Source organism: Dermacentor albipictus, chromosome 5 (genome assembly GCF_038994185.2).
Source record: "Dermacentor albipictus isolate Rhodes 1998 colony chromosome 5, USDA_Dalb.pri_finalv2, whole genome shotgun sequence".
In the NCBI taxonomy this organism is placed as follows: Eukaryota; Metazoa; Arthropoda; class Arachnida; order Ixodida; family Ixodidae; genus Dermacentor; species Dermacentor albipictus.
Genome location: NC_091825.1, coordinates 107,377,522 through 107,399,433, shown reverse-complemented (window position 1 = coordinate 107,399,433; position 21,912 = coordinate 107,377,522). Strand labels below are relative to the sequence as shown.

The following is a 21,912-nucleotide window of genomic DNA, read 5'->3' as shown; positions in this document are numbered from 1 at the left end:
TTCATTTTTTCCTTTTGTATTTTGTAGTTTATGTTGTTTCTTTCCTTTTAACAAGCTTTGGCTGCGACAGAAAAACAAAAATAACTAAATCATGGAGTCTAAAGATAGCCTGTAACGGAGGTGTATTCTTTGTAGCGCGAAAGAGCTGTTACAATGGTTCGTTTACGAAACCGCGCCAGTTAGTAAAAAGGCGCGGAGAGAGGGGAGTGAAAGCGTCGAGCCGGTCTGGCTGGGAGCGTCTTTATTAAGCAACAATGTGGTTGTCTGCCTAAAACTGTGCAGTGCTGTGAACGCTATGGCCCGCGTTGGCCCATGAGGATGTCGAGCGCACTACTGCAGTGTTATTTCGAGCCCGTGCGAGTACACGTCCGTGGTGACATCTTCCGATCCCTAAGATGTCTCGCGCAGCCACACAGTGCAGCGGCTGAAGTGGTCATTTCAAAAGCGCAGTAATAAAGGTTCACTTTGCACTGCCGCTGCTGCACTGCTTCTCTTCGCTTTATATGCGTGCAGCAAGCTCTTCGCCAAGACGCACTACACAGTTCTTAGAGCAGTGCATAGTTTTACGGAGATGTAGTCTAGTTCCTTGAACCGGCACGCGGTAGGAGTCTCAGGCTAGTGCTTGACTAAAACCCGAAAGTAATGTGTTTCCAAAGGTGCAGCATTGTCGGAGCTCACGTATGAGAGCAAGACCAATCGAGAGACTAAAGAAGAAGAACAAAATTACAGTAAGCGAACTCACCGTAACTCGTTGCACTTCATCACCAACTTCTACGCGCAAAATACGAAACATTTACACTTCGGTAACAGACCACGTGCTACAGTGTTTCACATTCGTCGAAGTAAGTGCCCATGGTTTGCAATCTCTCAAAAAGTAATACTAAACTGTAGATGTTCTAGGCTTGCTAAAATGACACGCATGCCACACCTTGGTCGGGAAAAAGGAGTTTACGAGCACAATGGACAAAATTATACGAAGAAAACACACCCATGCACACATGGAGACAGAGAAAGAGAGACAAAGACATATGTATGAATGGAACGAGGCCTTAGAAAATGTATGCACACACCAGAGCCGTTACGAGAAAAAAATCATAAAGGAAGCGACTATACAGGTAGTTATTCTTTCGTCACACCCGGCCCAGATGCGGGTTACTGACTGCAGTGGGAAGACGCATTGTAAGCCTGCAGTGTAGTAAATCATTCATACTGTGCTAGACGTTTCCCCGCCATTAAGTAAATGACGTCGGTCGCTAAACTAGCTCTCTTAACACGAACTGCTGACAAGTTTCATTTTGTGCCCCACGGCAGCCTTATGGAAATAACAAAATTAAGAATCAACGCACCTAACTCAGGAGGTCACTCCCTCGCGTAGCTCATTTTGTTTCTCCACAAAAAAAAAGTACAAGAATAAAATATAGAAAGAAAGAAGGAAAGGGAAATAAATAAAGGAAGAAAGAAAGAAATCGGACAGTTGCTTAAACCGCAAACGTTAACCGCATTAAAAACAATACAAATTCACACGTAATTTATTCTCGGGAGACTTGGCGTTTACCTTAAAACATGATTTTGCAACGCCAAGCTACAGATAAAAAAGGAAACCTTTCACGTGTTACGGTCGCGCGACCTTTCACCGAGAAAGGAACACCACGTAACGGTGACGCCTCGTAGATATCCGAGAACTTCGCGTACTCCAGCCGATTTCATTCTGCTCTCGCCACGGCATCGCGGGCTGTAGGGAGCAGAAGCATTCTTTAGCTGCCTGACGTCGTCATTGACAGATCACCTTGGTCACACCTGTTCCTCCCATTTACCGCGTGCTTAGGTGCGACCGACCTACCGTGCGCTTCACGTGGAAGACACGCGGTACCGCGTTCAGCTGACGCGGAGAGCCCTCTCTGTGTTCAGCATGGCGGGCCCTTCACCTTGGCGAAAAAATAACGGAAATTATTCTATTGCATCTCAACAAACATTCTGTTGAAGCCACTATGCAGCACTTGTGTCTACCGCTGTTATTCGTTCTCCGATCGTTTCGGCGTTGCACGTCGCTTCAATGAAGATTATACCATGTAGCCAGTCTCGTAATGGTGTATCGCTCCGTACTCGAAACTTGAGTATGCGAAATTTGTTCAGGGTCCAAGTAACGAAACGTCGTATACGAACACACCGTGTACAACGTTCAGGAGAGACGGCTGGAAATGGTGCGACGTGTGCCACGGGCGTTCATTTCAGCACTGTCGGTACTTGTTTAAAGAAGTACAGGTCATCCGAGAGGAAGTGGTCACTGCTGAATTTAGGGATGGATATAGTCTCAGAACATTTCTATATGGAATGCTGATCGAGCGCACCACCTTGGTAACCCCCTTGTCTTTATCATTATCCCACTCCTCATCTTTCTTTCTTTCTTTCTTTCTTTCTTTCTTTCTTTCTTTCTTTCTTTCTTTCTTTCTTTCTTTCTTTCTTTCTTTCTTTCTTTCTTTCTTTTGGTTTGTTCTCGCTTTCTTTCCATTTTTCCTGTACAACAGAAACAAACGGAGTAGCCGCCGCATCTCCTACCTCAATGTGATCACCACAGCAACGCTTCTATATCAGAACCCAATTAGTTGCTATTCCGAGATCTCGATATTTGCGCTAATTAGAAAGTAGCGAAGCTTCCTTAAATAAAGGGCTTAAATCTACAGTTATCGCGTCCAATTCTAGTGCCCGCCCTTGTTATGCGTGTTCAGCGACAAAAATTCTCATTTTCTTCTTCTCGATACGTAAATATTATTACGAGGCAGTACCCCTTACTGATGCACCTAGTAAACCACATCATCGATAATGGGTGTGTGCAAGAAAGGAAGGGGTATGGAGGTACCTGTACCTTTTCTTCCCCCTTCGCTGCATATCGCACAATCTTTCGCTATCACCACTATATAGGTATATAACACGGCAGCAGGGAGACGGTTGTCGGCAGGCTGTGGCGGGCGCTTGTACGGTGGCCTCGGGCTGCCCAGATCGCCTCTGTTAATGTTTCCTTTCAACTCCTGCGGCGAGCTGCTCCTGCAGCCTCAAAGGAGCCGCGGTTGCTCTCCGCAGGAAAACCGGGCCAGGCGCAGCAGTGGAGGAAGAAGAAGAACCGCCGCCGAAGCCAACGCCGCACGTTAAATGGTCCAGGAAGCTGCTACGCTCGTTGAAAAATAGATAGCGAGAGAGGAGGGGGAAGAGAGGACGGCCGAAAAGAAAATTATATCGCTTTCGGAGCTGTCGGATCGAAAAGCAGCCCGAGCCACAGATGCATCGCCTCTCGCAGCATTCATGGCGTCTTTGGGCAATGCGCAGCTGTCTCGTGCCGCGCAACTTTCTTTGTTCGGCGCGCAGCCCCCGCTTCCGATACAGGGCTTAGTATCGGACAGCTGTGCAATGCGTTACGTCTCACGCGATATCACTTTTTTTTTTTTGAGTGGGAAGTGTGCGATCTTGTTACATTTGCGCTGCAGGAAAATAAAGTGGAGGCTCGGAGGGGCGGCAGGGAGCAGGAATTAAAAAAAATAAAGGAAAACGTATCGCCACCCACCCAGCACATTTCGCAGGATAGAGGCGGTTCTTCTTGGCCGAGCCCAGACCGGCCAGCTTCTGTCACCAGCAAGGCTTACACCTCATCAACCCGCACTCATACCCGAGCCCTAAGTGCCCGGCATGCCCGGCCAGAGGTACGGCCGAACATCTTCTGTGGAGCTGCGCTGCCTTTGACACGGTCCAAGGAAGGACACTACACTCCCTGGGCGGGAACCGATTTGGCACCCTGCAGGAGTGGCTCGACCCGCCATCGCACATCGGGACCAGAGACTCAGTCCAGCTTTGGCGGGCTTTTTGGGACTTTTTCAGGGACGAGGAAGCGCCTGGCCCCCTCATTACAGAGCCGACCTCGGGACCACTCCACCTCGAGGAAGAAGAGAGCACTGGTCCCCCTCCCCCTGACCCATAGAGCGCCCCTTTTTCTGCCGCAAGGCTTGGCCTATTAAACGCAGAAATAAAGACGTATTAAAAAAAAAGGAAAACGAGAGAAATGATGAGCTGTTGTGTTCATATGCCACGAAGTGACCAATGATATCACGAGTGGCATGGATCTGCCGTCTGCCATGGGCTGCCCAAAATGAGCCGGTCAGAAATATAGGAGAGATGTGCTGCCGAGCATGCGATTTCACCGCACCAAGGGTGACACTTCGCCAAAATCAACATTTAACTGCAGATTTATAAGATTGCACGCAGTATATGTAATGCAGTGGCTCGGGTTAAGAATCAGTCAAAACATTTCAATGCTAGGAGTACTTCTTGTTGGGTTAGTTGCTAACACGTAGCTATTAGACGGGGGAGTTGGCAATGGCATTCGCCCTGTCTGCCCCATCTGCGTATGTCTTAACTTGCACCCCTCGTCCGATAACTAATTCTGCAAGGTGATAGGCTAAATCAGGCACACACAAGAAAACACCAACACTCAGGAATGAGCAGAGCACATGTTTGTTGTGTGCATGTCGTTCAACACTTAACACTGCTTTCATGCCAGGCAAGTTTGCATGCCGGTTGCCATAAGGGATGTCTCCGTATCTTTCCTTCAATTCACTTTATGTATAGAGCACATGCTAAGAGTGAGGAGAGACGTTTACTATAACGAATGCATTTCTCATACCACGTATATAGTAGCCACGTCCCACAATGCTATACGTGTCATCAGTATTTGTGGAAAGGATGCCGGACAATGCAACGCGCTTTACGCTCCCCTCGATTCAGCGGAAAGTGTTCTCACGCAACGCAACTGTGCCTAACAATGCCGCAATCTATACTACCTCAGCTGCTGCCGCCAACCTTAGTTCAGTGGTATTTACACCGGCGCTCACGCGAGCCCAGCAAACAAAGACTTCAGCTTTTTCATTTCCCTTTTACTTTCCATCGCTTTGTGCTCTGGAAGTTCTTTTTCTTTGTGCGTGGTGTGGTCGCATTGTATTCTAATGAGCGCTCGTAAGTGGCATTCGTTACATTTTCTTTTTTCCCTCTATACTCGGATTTACGTTTTACGATTACAGAAACTGACGCTGTACGGAATATACAAAGTTTCACTAAACGCTATCGACCTATAGCCTATATACATGAACGAGAAGAAAGGGGGTTAACCGAGGGGCCCGATTTTTTTTAATCATACCATAAGAAGACAACAAACAAAGACCTCAAGGGCGACACAGTGGAAATTGCTTGCACTGATTCATTGAAATAAAGAAATAATTGTTGGAATTGAAAGTGGACGAAAAAACAACTTGCCGCAGGTGGGGAACGACCCGACGTCTTCGCATTACGCGTGCGATGCTCTACCGATTGAGCTACCGCGGCGCCGTCTTCCCATCCCCTTTCTGGAGTATTTGTGTGTCACTACTAGGACATTAATTTCATTAACTATAATTTTAACAAAAATTCCATTAATCTATAACTTATTTACTTCAGTTAGTGCATACTACTAATTTCCCCTGTGCTGTCCTTGGTGTCTTTGTTTGCTGGCTTCTTATGATATAACCTGCATGCTGAATTATGGAGCATTGTATTCTAATACGATTCAGGAGAAAGGAAAATCTGAAGTAGCACGTAGTATGTATGCATCGCCTTTCAAATTGAAATGAGAAATTCCAAAAAAAAAAATTCGCGAATCGCGATTATGTTTGCCGTTAAACTAATTGAATATGTCCCTTTATTAAAGCGTGAATGAGTACGCATTGTGCGCAGTGAGGCTCAAAATAGAAAAAAAGAAAAGAAAAGAAGACATACATGATTTCAATTTCTGAGGATTCTTTTAGGGCTCACAGCACGTGATCGCTCATGTCGTGGTCGCCGCGACAGCGTTTGTCAAGTATTAATCACAATTCTTTCCTGCAAGGACAAGAATCGCTGCAAGCCACTGCTACGTCCGTTGACATTTTGCCTCGGAAATAAATGCCTCGCGCCCGCCGAAACAAGTGAACAATTGGAGGGAAATAAATGTTGTGAGACTGCCAAAAAAGAAAACAAAAGAAGAAACTGCAGCGGGCCACTCTCAACGTATCGCACTCGAAATACCATCGTTATTTGCCAGAAGCAGATGATGTTTTCGCCCACTCAGTCTCTTTTTGCCTGAAAGCAACCTAAGCTCATTTCTCTGCCACGAAAGTACGCAGGCAAGAACAAGAGAGAGAGAGAGAGAGAGAGAGAGACCTACGGCCTTCTGATAGCGCTCCATGCGCTAACTGAAATTCGAAGCACAAAAGCCTGTTTCGTGGCGATTGTTCTGCGACGCATCCTGTGCGTTGATCGGCGAAAGAATTGCTTCTCCCCGCTATTCGCGTATTTGCGTTGCACAACGTCATTTGCTGCGTCCAAAAGGCGCAGTCTTATTGCCGCGGTTTCCATGGCATTTAAGCATGTTTGAATGGCATTTAAGCATGTTTGCTTGCACGAAACTCGCGAAATACCAGCAGGGCGGTCGTTGCGCTAACGTCTAGTATGTATGCCGACTGCAAGGGTAACCAGCGTTCCTTAAAAAGAAAGAAAGACGAAGTTGGACATTCGGTAGAATATCTACAGAAATCAAATCGACTACTTTGTTATCCTACTGCCATGTCTTCTTTAACTCTGAGAAGCACACACACCACCCATAAACAAGAGGCTTTAACAATAACATCTATTGTTTTATTTGGGCACTCCAAAAAAGGCGTTGTTCTCAGAAAGTTCTATATGTCTATATGTTCTATATGTCTATTGGCCCTGAAGGAGTAATAAATAAATAAATAAATAAATAAATAAATAAATAAATAAATAAATAAATAAATAAATAAATAAATAAATAAACGTTGTGCAATCTGGTCTACGTAAATGGCAGAGTGTAGCACTCGCAGACTCTCCATGTCAAAGTAGGCTATATTTATTCAGTTAAAATGCGAAGCTTTATAGCACCTTTTATTCGTGGATGTGCGGCAAAAAAGTTCATGCTAATATTCTTTTTTTTTTCACAGCGCTTCAACACTTTACAACTTAAATGGATTTCATTCAGATGATCTAGGTCGAATAGATTTATTTTTCGCTTTTCTTGTGCAAAACAGCCACGTCTCTAAGCACTGTCCTGCTCGAAGCGACTGCAGCGTGGCATTTGAGATGACCTACGAATTTGAAATCTTCAAACACTATTTTTAAATTCAGTTCCTGCGTAAGTCAACATTCAGGCCGCGGCTAAGGAGGCAGTTGCTATGGTAAAGGCTTCATGCTTTCGCGGCTCGGTGGCTTGTTATCAACGTCTCGCGGGGGCCTTAAATATACTCTGAGGCCAGAAATTCTATTACAACTTCTACAACTCCTGCTGCAACTTCTACTACGACTGATGTCAGGAGCGAAATGACGCAGTGCCACCTAAGAGATCTGAGTGGTTTCTCTGCACACCTGTAGTAGTACTATATAGGGCATGCGGCGCATGTGAATACTCCGTGCTACTGTGTGAGCTACGTGGCGCGGTCGCTGCGTCGCCGCTGTTGGCATTGGCGTTGTAGATGCTTTTGACGTTGCTTTCCGCCAACAACCTTATTCTCGACGCATCTATCTATCTATCTATCTATCTATCTATCTATCTATCTATCTATCTATCTATCTATCTATCTATCTATCTATCTATCTATCTATCTATCTATCTATCTATCTATCTATCTATCTATCTATCTATCTATCTATCTATCTATCTATCTATCTATCTATCTATCTAATATCTATCTATCTAATATCTATCTATCTATCTAATATCTGTCTATCTATCTATCTATCTATCTATCTATCTATCTATCTATCTATCTATCTATCTATCTATCTATCTATCTATCTATCTATCTATCTATCTATCTATCTATCTATCTATCTATCTATCTATCTATCTATCTATCTATCTATCAGAGAAAAGTATGAAGAGGAGCAAGTGAATCAATGCACAAAACACGACTAGCGTCGTGTTTCCTTTCAATGGTAACAGCGGTTGAGGTTTGAGATGTTCAGTGGTTTTCTTCAAATTCTCACTGGGCGCAAATGTGGGTGCTCGCCGGCACGCGAAATATACGGTAGAAGTGTAGAGGAAGACCCCCAAAATTCGCTTCCTTCCTTCCTTCCTTCCTTCCTTCCTTCCTTCCTTCCTTCCTTCCTTCCTTCCTTCCTTCCTTCCTTCCTTCCTTCCTTCCTTCCTTCCCGCCCTTAAAACGAAAGTTACGGCTGGGCCGTGCACATGGAGCGTGCCGTGAGTCACGTGCATGCGGCCACGTCTGTCCCGAAACCTGAGATGCTACCACTTGTGAAACGAGCGCTCCCCCCCTCCTCCGCTCCTCTCTCTCTCTCACGCACAGACACACACACACACTGCTTTTTCCCCACCGAATCCAATGTAAAAACGACGAAGACGCCGAATGGATAAACATTATACTCGTTAAAACTAGATTCCACAAGCATATGAGTGTTTATGCCACTCTGCTTGAAACGTCGAGCTTGTGTCATGTCCGCAACCCATTGTCATCATTCGGACTTATATAGAAATGAACAAATAGGTTTAAAACACTAAACGACGCCGTTAGAGAATGCCCGTTGTGAAGAGCGCATGGTAGTTATACAGAATGAAGAAATTTCAAATTAAGCCACGATACCGTACCTTGCAGCGAAGCTAAAATTATGTTAACAAAGTCGATCACGTGGGTGTAAAGGCGTCCGGATAGGTCTGCAGGAAAAAGATCTACAGCCTGAAGAAATCGTGATGAAGTGGAAGCTTGGGCGAGTTGGTCTGTCGATACCGCATAAATCGTACTCCACAAATAACTATTCGGGTTTCGCATTTTTCCGACACACACCAGAAAGACGGCCCTTTCGTAAGTGACAAAAAAGGCGAACTTACCTTTTCTGCCATCCTTCCGGTCGCAGCAATTCACCGGAAATCCGCTGACGCTAGGAGATATCCGAAAAGGAGTGCTTGCTTTTTGAACCACGCAGGCTTTCATAGCGTTGGCTTGCTTGGTGCATTAGAAGGACGCGTGACACACATTCAGTGGCTTAACTCGGCTTCCTTGCGTTAAAATAAAACGCTGACAACTCTCCCCCCCCCCCCCCCCCAAAAGAAAAAGAATAGGTTTGATTGTATTGCAGGCTGAAAAATGCCACAAAACGCTCTGAAACTTTGTTGACATCATTTGCGTCGAACCAACGCAGAATCAAGGTGATATATACCGTATAGTTCCGTACTGAAAGTTAGTGGAGTACGCAGAGCGCCGAAACATGCACCGAGGTTTTAACGCTCGCAGTGCGTTCTCAATGGTCCTCTGCCTCTTCCAACCACCCTGTGCAACCAGGCACAGAGTGATTGCATACTGTTCACGCGGGCCAGCGGGCGGTCCTTCTCGAGGGTGGTTAAGTTAACGCAGATACAGCTTACTGCACGTCGAGCGCTTTGTGTACACTTCATTTGCAGGTACGCTTGCGTTCAATCCTTCTGTTCAAGCCTTCCAGACGCTATGTCCACATCCATGGACAACCGCTTTAGTCATTTCCAAAGTTAAAGCAGGAATTCTAAGCTAAACAAAAAAAGCAGGTGTAACATAAAGCTAGATGCAGGAGACATCATACGTCAAGCGTGCAATAATTGATTACACGGAGAAAAATTGATACATAACATGAGACGCATTGCTGCATTGTGACCCACTACATATGAATAGGTTGTACACTACATACATTTCAGATGCCACCAGATGACGTGAAAATCTAGGATGAAAAGTGAAGGCAGGAACCATCATGTGGTATTAAACCGGTATCTATGTCTTTAGCAAAACAAAAGACGCTGTTATGTGAACGAACTGGAGAAATGGGCTCTCTACCCGCATTTATGAAGGTACTGATGCGAGCTCGCTGCCGTGCAATCTGATCGAGCAAGTATTTTTTTTTTCGGAATCTTAACAGCCAGATTGACAATAAGAACGGACCTTAAAAGGTGTTGTGTCCTTGCAGAATTTTGCTGGGTCTGAGGAAGATAGTTCTAGCGCCTTAAAGCGAGTGTTTCTATCCTGTATTTGCTTTTTGTATTCCTCCATTCCCCTTCCACGTACCCGACTTTAGGCTAGCAAACCAAATTTTCCGTTTCGGTTGACCTTTCCTAGCTTCCGCCTTTCTTTCCATTTTCTCTCTTTCTCTGTCTCTATTGTCTTGTGCTCTGATCACACTGGATCTCCCGTGGAGATCAATGTTTTGGCATTTGTTCGCATATCTATGTGTCCTAGCCCACTGCAACCGCAGCTGGCAACGTCTTCATCCACAGCCCTTTCTCTCTTTCGCTCTCTATCTCTCTTAGCAGATAGAACTCTCAACTTTATTTCTATATTGTCACGCATGTTCGGATGAGCCCGTAGAGCATGGCGGAATGCCCAGTCTAGGCCGCAAATTCGGGCATTTCACAGTTGTGCTCGAGAAATTTGCGTCAGGATTCTAGCACACCTAAGGCAACTTCCTTGTACTGTTACACGTTGGGCAACATTTGGCGAAAGCGCAATCTTTATCTCCTATGCAACAAAAGTTCACTGCCGTTTGTCACCCAGAACAAGCCTTCCCGACCCGGTTCTGCAAGTGCACTCACGTCGGGAATAATGCGGCTGTTGTAACATTCTTCGCATGAAAAAAAAAAGAAAACTGCATTGTTGAGAAAGCAACCGCGTAAACAAGAATAGAAGCGAGAATTGCGATGTGTTCCACGCGTGCATATTCTCGACAGGTGTGCTATCTTTCGGCACGTATTGTGCATTGGGTGTCTTATGCGACGCGAGCAAATGCATATGGACTTAAGCCCGTTGCATTTACAGCTCACTCTAACGGCGCGTCAGCGCCCCTAGCATTATTCTCCCCATCTGTTACAGCAGTGCCCTCTGCCACGCGTATATAGAGTTCACGCGGCTAAAGACATGCTCACCTGTCGAAGCATTCATCCTTAACTAGAATTCAACCCCTGTCTCATTCCGGTAATCACAGACAACATAGATTCTTTAGCGTCTAGTTTGAGAGAATGTACTCGTGGGCTATATTTATATATTGTGACTTGTCACTCTTATTTTGCTGTTATAATTTCAGACGTAACCTTTGCATACCATCCTGTGCACGGCTATCTGAAACTGGGTGTCTGAAGGGGGTGCGTTCGAGATTTTCCTTTGAAAGGAAGCGCGGTGAAGGACACCATAACACGTGTAATCCGGATTACCCCTGAAACCATGTCCCTTAATGAAACACCAACAAGAATCAAATATATTTCCCAACAAAAAAAAAAACCTTGTCACGAGGAGCAAATCCTGTATCGATGCCTGTACAGATGTGTGTATCCAGGGGTACTAAACACGCCTCCGACAGATCTCCGAAATCTCTTGGCAATGTTTGGACCTCTCAGACAGTGCGTGCGATGATGACACTTCGATATCGGTAAGCATCTTACGGTTTGTGTGAACAGCACACGGTTGCAGAACAGGGCTTGCAAATTCTATGTGAACGTGCACGTGCATTGATGGGCGCGAGAAGGTTCGTGCTTACAGTGCGTTCGAACTCGTGCTAGAATGCTCGTTTACCTCAAGGCATTTGCAAGTTCTAAATATACCACGTGGGCGGCAACTGAGTCTACGTGTGCCGCGTCCTAGTGAGTGATCGTTACAGCACAAGGAGAAAAGTGGAAACCAGTGTCGATCAGGGATGTTGACCATATTGACACGTGGACTGGTTCATCTTTTTATCTTTTACGGGTCTAATGAATGTTAATTTTTCACCATCTAATGAATGTTATCGCTCAGCGCGGGACGCGCCCGCATGTATCGGAAGTTTCTCGAATGTTATCGGTGGTTCTGTTGCCACCGAAGCTTGTGTAATCTGATTGCACGTGCGACGCCAATTGTGTAGAACTTTCGGGAAGACACGTGGGCACCACCGATTACTCTGGAACCTTAGATGACTCGTGTATTAAACCAACGCGCTTGACCGGCAGATCAGGTTTTCGGCGATCGCCGACTGTGTTCGCCGCCATCGCCGTTCTTTGAGTGTAGCCTGTTCTTGAGGGCCCAAGTTCGCCCAATAAGACGCTAGTTTCGTCACTCCAAGTTTTGCTGCTTTCTTCACCGTCACCACTATACGTGACGACATTTGTTCTGCGGGCATCTGATTTTCGCATCACTGAGCACGAGGTATTTCAAACCGCAAGCACTAATTGTTTTCCTTGCGCTGTATTACATGTGACACCATATATTGTTACGGTGATCGGTTTGAAGCGTTTTTACGTTTTATAGATTTCGCCTATTGAGATAACCTTAGCGTTCTGAAATAGGGTCGCATATGCGTGCAGATCATCACGCTCCAGTTTCACTTTCAAGCAATGGGGACTCGGTATGTCACCACGGTGGGCATTTAATTTTCAAGGTTCTTAATCATAATCAGACATCAAAGGTGATTAAGCATATTGCTTGCCTTGGTCATTGAAGCTTCTCTTTTCTTGTCAGGAAGCTTAAGGAATGCACAATGTGGGAGTTCCTGCCTGAACACAAAAAAAGCCCGAACAGCAAACCACGGCGCCTTGCGAAGCTCCACGATGGCTTCTCTGTAAGGCACAGGAAGAATCCGAGGCATCGAAAACGCGTGACAAGCTCTTCGGCAACGTAGCACTGTGAGGTTTCTTTCTGGAAACCGAAAGGTCAAAAGTTTGAAGGGGCTCAGAAGTTTATCTCGTATCGCAACCACCTGCACTCGCCAAAAGCCGGTCGATGACATCGTGAACATAGCGAAAGTTGATTGATTGGCTTATTTCACTGGCACTGGGAACGCTGAAAACCTTTTGTCGTTGGCCTTTACGCGGCTACAATTTACTCCACGGTGAAAAGAAGCCTGCAATGGCGAGAGTAAACGAGGCAGCATGAGCCGAGTTCTAACATCACCTGACTCACCGGACAATAATACAGGGAATACTAAAATTGCTTTCCAGAAGCGGTACGCAGTGCCCACACAAACACAACCCGCACAGAAGTATTCGAGGAAACTAAACGGTAAACAGAAAAGATACTTACTGCGCGTTATTATGTCAGATTCGAATAGCTCGAATCACGTATAATCGTTTAAAAGCTAATGTTGTGCTGCTTCTCAGGTTGCGTACGACTTTCCCTTGCTTCAAGTGCCTCTTTTTAAGCGGATACTTTTTTTTTTATTTTGACAAACTGTCATATCAAGGCCCCCACCGATTTGGCTGTCGGAGTATGCGAGTACGTCGCTGTTCTGCCGTTGGCAGCAAGAACAGTTTCAACGAACATTTCGCTAATTAATTGAAATAGGCTAGTTAACTTAATAATGTCTAAATTTAAGCCGTACGTCGCAATCGTGAAATTGAAGCCGAGGTGTAATGAAGTCCTGTCAGCACAGTAGCAATGCTCGGACTATCGCTCCTTTCGAGATATGCGACCTTAAAATGTACTGCGAAATACATGGGCGTTCCAGTAGACAGCTGCCCAAAAGTTTGCCTCTATTAGTTAGCGATTATCTTAACTGGAGCGCTTGATTTTCGGGACGGATATCTTAAAACGGGTATTAGTATTACCATGTATGCTAAGCAGATATGAATTCACTACCTCTCGGCTTTAACTTAGCAATTACAACATGTGCCTCAAAGTTAGCATTGAAAAAGTTGATTAGCTAAGTTTAGTTGATTAACTATTGTGGGGATTTGGGGGGGATTCGACGCGCCATTGCGCTGGCGAATTTCACCCATGTCTGTAATCCTAAGCCATGCCGTTCTTGCTCCGAACCAGTTTTAGCGGTGGCGCTCCACTCGCCATGGTTCGTGGGTGAGGGCGGAGCTGGTGACGTCACGGGAGTGGCCCTTGGTGGCTACTGCCGTGACGGTACGGGCGCTCTTCTCCTTGGGGACAGCACCCGGTACGTACGATGCTCTCTCTCATCCGCCGACACCTTTGTGACTAGGATTGAGCTCACGCACGGCGCCTTTGCCCGTGCGGGGAGCGCGTACCTCGTGTTGTTTCCTATCCCGACGCTAAGCCTAAGAACGGGTGCCTAGTGCTCGCGCGAGGTCGTACCACGCCGAGCCGCACTCATCGAAGGCCCAAGCCGAAGGAGATTGCCCGAGCTCTCGCGAGTTGGCCCATTGGTTATCGCCAGAGCAAGTAGCATAGCCGCCGGGACCTTTCCTAGCGGCGCGTCCCAGCTTGAGCCTGTGCTCTCGCAGCGACGTGCTACAGGCGCCCCTAGCTGTATATTTCGCCCTTGGTGCGGGACCCCTTTGGTTCCCCGCCGTCCCGGGACCGGGCGTTTGTGCAGTGTTGGGTGCCGTTGGAAACAATAAACGGTTTCCTTCATTTTAGGGCAATACTGTGTTTTTGCGTGCGTCGCTCGGTAGCCCCTCGTGGCCTGAGCTCGCGCGCAGCGGCGCTAGAGGCTGACGGCTGACGCGGCCCTGTGGCTCGCTAAGCTCGAACCCGCGGTGGTCGGTACTCCTGTGAGACCCGAAGACCCCACACTATATACTCGTTGAAAATTTTCCTTGCTGCTAATGTCCACCTAGCCACATAGCCTATAACTGCAAAAACAGCAAGCGTCTAGATATGACAGTTTTTTAAAGTGCGTTTCTTATAAAAAGAAACACCTGGTATATAGTAAAGCTAGGAATCACTGCACTTGCAGCAAATTATTTAATATGCAGCCTGCAAGCAAGCAACAAGGGCGCGGTATTACTAACAGTTCTGCAGTCATTCCAAGGGATTCGGGGCCTCCAGATCCCCCATTATCCTTAGTTAGGACATCGCCTTGCACAACTGAATTTGAGTGTGAAACTATGCGACGTAAGTGAGCAAAGGATAAAGTAAGCATCAGGCCACTTTGTTTACTTCTACTTGTTCAATGATGCATGGTTCTATTGTGCATTCTGCTTTGGCGGCACCAACACTCCTTTCTCCTGATCTGTCTTGTTTCAGAGAAGTCTTGTTGCAGCGCAGCTTTGCATTTCGAGGTCTTCAACTGAAGTTTTTATAACAAAACCAAACATCGAGTACTATCACGACCATATAGAACGTATATATAATGTAACGGTATTAGCATTAACGAGACAAGGAAGTAAATACTGTTTGTTTCGTCCTATTATGCATTGTTCAACGCATTTTCAAGAGCAAACCGCATTTCTCGTTCTTTTTCTCGTGCATCCATTGCCATCAACTTAGACAAGAGAGAAACAAGCGGTCACACGAAGGGCCGTACAAGTTGAAGTGCTTCATTATTCCATCATGCTCCGAATAAGTCAATGCCTCATGAATATGAATGCTTTCGTGACGAGTCGACAGGTCAATGCACTTTGTCGCTTTGTCGACAAGTGTTAGCAGCTTATAGCTTCTCGTTTTGCTGTGAAGCTTAATAAACCTTTGTCGGCGCAACCTTCCATTAAATTCACTCAGCGAACGTTTACATCATGTTACGCAGGTTGGGCAACGTCAGGCAGTAGCTGATGACCCTGAAAGTGCAGATCTGTTGATACTTCTGGCATCTCCGCGTTATTTTCGATGCCCCTCAGCCGCCTATGCAATGACTTAATGACAGTCTTCCGAAGTCGGTGGCATGGCTAAACATAATAGTATCATATTTGCCTTCTGAAGAAGTGATGCTGAGAAGAGCACGGACTGTATATACCTGGCTATAGAAATCTGCTACATAAATTGCAATTTTTTTTTATGCGTAAACATTTATATGCTTATACCTCACGAGGAAACCCGTCCGTCCGTCATGTGATACGAGATTGCTTTCAATATAGGGACCCGCAGCAGCAATCAAATTGACCTTCGTGCTGCCTCTCGCTTTCACGCGAACTAAGCGGCGAGAGCACCACACACACGAAGCTATCAGCATCCGTCGCGCTCTGTGCTCATCGCAGATCACTTTCAAGACATAAATTATTAAGGAGCTGAAAGAAAAAAAAATTGGAGGCTTACCAAGGTTAAGCCCAGTGGTTGCGAAGCATCCACTGGGCTTAACCTTAGCGTATCCTTAGCGTTTGGAGGCATCTTGACCGCATGCACGCCAGGCGCAAAGACGCTGGCGCGGTTGCGGGCACAGAGACTGACGCGACGGCGGGCGCGCGCCGCTTCATCCCTGGCGTGACGCCACATATCACGTGATGCAGCGATGGTGGCGCCGCCGCCGCGTCGCGCGCGACGGCGCGAACCGAAGCGTGGAGGCCTCCGCCGGGCGACGTCCGACGGCGCGATATGAGGCCCCATCTGCAGCCGGTGCGACGTCATCACGTGACGTCATGTCACGTGACCTACTTGAAGGTCACTTGAAGGTCAATGGTGGCCGCCGCCGGGAGGCGACCGACGGCGCGATATGAGGCCCCATCTGCAACCTGTGTGACGTCATCACGTGACGTCATGTCACGTGACCCCACTTCAGGGTCAATGGTGGCCACCGCCGGGCGTCACGCGAAGGCCCGAAACGTACGTTAATATGCTTCGCATAATATGAATGAAAGGTAGTGGCCATGCGTCCACGCCATACGTAGCCGCCACCGGAGGACGGTTGATCACGGTTGGTAATGGTTCGCATCGGGAGGAGGCAGTGCCGTCAATCCCGTCTACGTACAAGGTCTACAAAACGTGACACTGTTCAGTTACGTCACGTACTAGAGCACGCGTCAGGCAGCGCTCCTCTTCCACGAAGCAGCATCAGCAGCATCTAAAGGCACCATCGTATAACACGAGGGAACGTTGCTACTACTCGCCTCTTCGTCATGTCATGCTAGTCTCAGTTAGCATATCAGTGTTGAGATCGCGCTTGGGCGTTTCATGATACTTTCGCGGTGTTTCTCGCAATTATACCAGATACAGAAGCAGAAAACGAGTAAAACAGCAAGTGATTCCTAACAAATGCTTGGGCATCATTTAGATAACTCTAACAAGAGATTCTGCGTGTATATATATACATATATATATATATATATATATATATATATATATATATATATATATATATATATATATATATATTGCTTTGCCTTAACTCAAGATGTCATCTTTTTTATTTTTCCTCTTCCTTTCTCTTTGTAATATCTCTTTTACGTCTACTTCTCCTCCTCCTCCTCCTCCTTTACGTCCGAATTCGTCAAAAACTACAACTATACATGAGACACATTTCCCAATTATTGCGTTCTGCGATGGCGTCGCTAAGTTAGCTGCCAACAAGATAGATCGATACTTGGGCGCTCGTTCGCGCATGCGTACGCGCACAGTGTTTACCTATGGAGAAGACCGTTGGTACTCATTCTGGGAATCACGCATTGCAAATGTAGCAAATATTCATGCCCCTGTCTAATAGCCACCTAAATGTGCAGCAAACTTCCATGAAGCAAAAAGACAAAGAGGGGCGGGTTAGAGAGAGAGAGAGAGAGAAAGAGAGAGAGAGAGAGAGAAGGAAACAATGTCATAATCCTTCATTTTATTCCACTGTCATAACGACCAGCGACCCTCTTCCTTTTGGAATAGCCATTTCGAAGGCTAAACGTTAAAGCCGGAAAGCTTGTTTCTGCGACTCAAACCGAACTACGATGCCGTTGCTCAGTGAAACATTTTGGAATCGCTCGCAATGCGAGTCGGCAGGATGATGCGAGCACGCATCGTTACTCCAACCATGCGTATACGGCATCAACTCAAACCGTCACTCAAGCCACCCATTCTCATAACGATACTCAAGCCACTCATACGGACCGCACACGCGATACCGTGCTGATACAGAAACTGCAGCGCTCGAATCGCTCCACCATAGCTTTAATCGTGCAGAGGCACGCCAGCGCTACTACAACACCACAGGTGAACCGCCGCCCAGCTTCCCTCGTGCTTCGCCGTCTGTCTCTTGCATTCTTTTCTTTTTTTTTTTTCTGCACGGACCAACTATTTCGAAGCCCACGTTGCGCACTTGAACCTTTTTGTTTTGTCATTTTGTGCATTTCCTCCAGCTCCCGCTACCCCTATCAGCTGGGGGATAACACCGCACAGCTGCCGCAACGGCGAGTCGCAAAACGTCTGTCTGGCCGGCCGTCTAGAGCGTTGCCTGCCTTGCATGTATGCGCGTGCTGAGCAGTGCGCACGAGCGATTCATTCACCCCGCGTTCGCCCAGAAGCAGCAGCAGCAGTCGAAGCGCCAGCTGCTTCGTTCATGTGCGCACGGTGGGCATGCGAGCTCCTAGCACGGGCATGAAGACCCATGTCGCCTGCATGTTGGACCCAAAGACAGGGCGCCTAACGCTGCATCCGCTTAGCGAGCGAATCCGTTCCCTCAACCGCACGGCTCCCGCTGTGTGGGCACGCGTGTTTGCGCTATCAGTGGCTGGAATGAAGACAGATCAAAGAGAAACGGCAGAACAGCACAGAGAGAGAGAGAGAGAGAGGCGCATCCCGTGCACAAGCTGTGACCTTGTTTGCGCATACGAGTGTACTAAGCAGGGACTCCCTGTTGACAGGCGGCATACCTCTGCAGCCCCTGGCCCTGAATACGAAATACAAGTACTCCCGCCGTATGCGAGCGCAAAATATCGTGTGCGGCGCGTTTCAGTGGTACGTACGAGCAAAGCTTCAAGAACAATCCTGTAATGTGCAACAAACCTTCTGTCGTGTATATATAGTAGCGCCACGTCTAGAGTTTATTCTTTCTCGCTGCACTGCATGCACAGCGCGAAAACAATAATGAATTGGCCCCTTGGACTTCATTCGAGGGCAGCCAAGAGCGAATATTCAGTTACTACCAGAAAATCAGTCGTGTGTACGCTGTGAAGAAGTTTACACCCTTAAGGGTGTTTTCTTGTTGCACATGTAACACTCTTACCGTTAGGGCCCCTTAAACTTAATATAGGATGACAACGAAGCTTTAACTATAGACGTGCGATGACAAAAGACGTAGTTTAAAACTATGTAATCATTCTGATAGTCTTGTGCGCAGAGAATTATCCGACAGGAGAGTTTTATACATCTCCTTGTCAAATTATCTTGTTAGATATTTCTGCACGCACAAGGCTGTCAGAATGATTACGTAGTTTTCAAATATGTTTTTTTTTGTCATCGCACGTCTAGTTACAGCTCCGTTGTCGTCCACTATAAATTTTTGTAAGGCCCTAGCGTTAAGGGTGTTACTATAGTGGGACAAGAAAACACCCCGAAGGGTGTAAAAAATGTTACAGTGATAATCTCGTTAATGATCATTCTGAAGAATGTGTTTGTATCAAAACGGTTTAGGAAATGAAGTTCGGAGGCCACTTTCATCTGCCCCCCACAGCGTCAAAACGTCTCCATAATAAAGACAAAACCTGTTTCTTAGTGGCCGGCTTCCTGGTGTCTGCTGCTCATGATAGCGATCCGGATCGATCACAAGAAAATAGCTGTGGGGATGGCCACTAGTGGACTGCGCAATTCTGCAGGAGAAAGTTTATGAATATCCGCGCGTACACGTACAAGCATGCGGTATGCTGAACCAGACACGGTGGCTGAATTATGAATACGCAGCTGTGTCGCAGCATGAATGCACAGTTCAACAACACTTCTCAATCCCTGTGAACCTCTGAGCTTCATATAACTGCACCCTTTGGCTCGGCAGATTTATATGGCAGAAGTGTTACACAGGAGTGTATTCATGAATATCGGTCGGTGCTACAAAATCCTTTTGAATATTGCACGTGTATATACATGGATTTCGCAACATACGGTTGCGAAATGGAATAAGCTGCTAGTATTCGCTTGCTCCACGAGAATATTTATTTATGACACGAATTGCACAGACGCTAATTTCAGCACCGGTCCATGTGTCATCGCACATTGAACACCAATTATCCTTAGGTCACACGACAAGCCTAATTTCGTTTCTTTTTGCCTAACACCTGCACAGAGTGAAACAGGCTGCCCACCCCATCAGGTCTGCCTTACCCTCGCATGCAGCGCAAAAGAACGAGTTCAATACCAGAACAGCCTTTGTCCTGCGTTCTCTTCCTGCCCTCGATCTTTGGCGCTACTGTTTATTTCTCTTTCTCTTCTTCTTTCGCTTTTTTTCTTTCTCTTTCTTTTCATGGGGATGGGGCGCGATGTGACTGTGACAGGGGAGAACGCGGTAAAGAAGTGCCTCGTTGCATCCTCGAAGAGGCAAAGCGCAAGCCCTCGGTGGCGACCACGAAGCGGCAGCCGGTATTCGCATACATGTTCGCAAAAAGGTCGTCACTAAAATGTCAGCACCGGCGTTGAGTAAGAGACAAGTGTGATTGAGCGGCGTGGAACGCAGCAAAAGGATGATGCCTCGAACGCCCTGCGGGGCTCTCGGCTGAGGCTCGTGTCCGTTCGCACACCCACTCCACTCGAACCACCAGGGGAGCTAGTACGTGTACGACACAGTACCTCACTTCCTAAGCGGCGCGTGAATTGGCAACTTAAAATGTTTTTCTTCGCTCGCCGCCTAATGAATGGAGCCTATTAATAGCGCGTCACCATATTTTATATAGTACACATTCACGCGGACCAGCTGACGGGACAAAATAAATCTTGCAAGTTTCGAAACAACGTGCGCATCATAGTCCACATAAAATGTTTGCGAGACACTATACGTGTATTCTAGAATCTGCTGTGGTTTTCACTCTGAAGCACCGGTGAACGATTGCGGCGACAAGCTCACTATAACATGACGGCATTGTATCCGAACAGCCAGGGACGTTCACAGAATATGCGAAACAATGTGACGTTCGTGTTGGCGCCTTCCCCTCCGCTCCATCACGAGTCGAGCGACAGTTTTCGCGCGCGGAACCAACACGCATCACGAAGACGTGCTGTATATATATATATATATATATATATATATATATATATATATATATATATATATATATATATATATATATATATATATATATACACACACACACACACTTGTGAGAGGCGAGGGCACACATGGCAGTGCCTACTGTGTAGTCGTTTGATTGATTGCGAAATGTTGAGTGCATGTTGGGCATCTAATATATAGGAACGAGGCCTCTGTGCAGGGTAACTGCGTTAACGTCGTTTCTCGACGTGAACTTATTTCGCAGCGCTGCGGAACGGGTGTCTTTGCAAATTTCACTGCATTCAACGTTCCAAAGAACTATAGCGACATTTGGATTCCAACATTGCATTGGATCTTCTTTTTGTTGTTGTTTTTAACTCACGTACACCGTATGTAAACCTTACAGAAATGGCGGAACCACCTCCTTACCCCCACCGCGTACCATTGTACAACGTCATTAAAACCTAAAGCTATGTATATTGACCACGTTGCGTAAGTAGATATGAAAGTGCGAGTCACACTGCGCATCCGTTATGTCACAGCTGCACCAATCCATAATATCGCATGAAAGTCATTCTGCATTGCAGCCTCGCAGCTCTGTGTGATATAGTGTAGACTAATATTACTTTATGAAAAAAAGGATGTGTACTTCACTTACACGTTCCTGTAATTAAACAATTGTGTAGGTTTGGCTATGTCAAAATACGTTAAAAAACATCCCTTTCCTTTATCACACTTGAATGTGTCTTGTTTCTATTTATTTTCTCTCTTTCTTTTACTTGCTTCCACTACGCAGGGTTATCTTCACTGAGAGGCTTTCAAATTCAAATGCCATTTAAAGCGCATTCTAAGAACTCAAGGCTCCGGCACCAACGATACGTACGCATTTACATTTTTAACACATCCAAGTTTCGCTCCGAATATGCCGAAGCAAAGGTACCTTTTATTGCACTCTGATCCCCGAGAAGTTTTGCTTGAACGCCACCTGGAAGACCACTATGCCCCGGGGTGCAATTTCACAGAATCGCGTGGATTTCTGCGCTCACG

The 21,912-nt window shown here is 46.4% G+C and overlaps 1 protein-coding gene across 2 annotated transcripts in view; it reads right to left on the bottom strand.

Moving 5' to 3' along the window:
• vvl (ventral veins lacking) overlaps positions 1-21,912 on the bottom strand; it is a 228,691-nt gene that overhangs the window by 42,996 nt on the left and 163,783 nt on the right. The gene's annotated exons all lie outside the window — the stretch shown is intronic.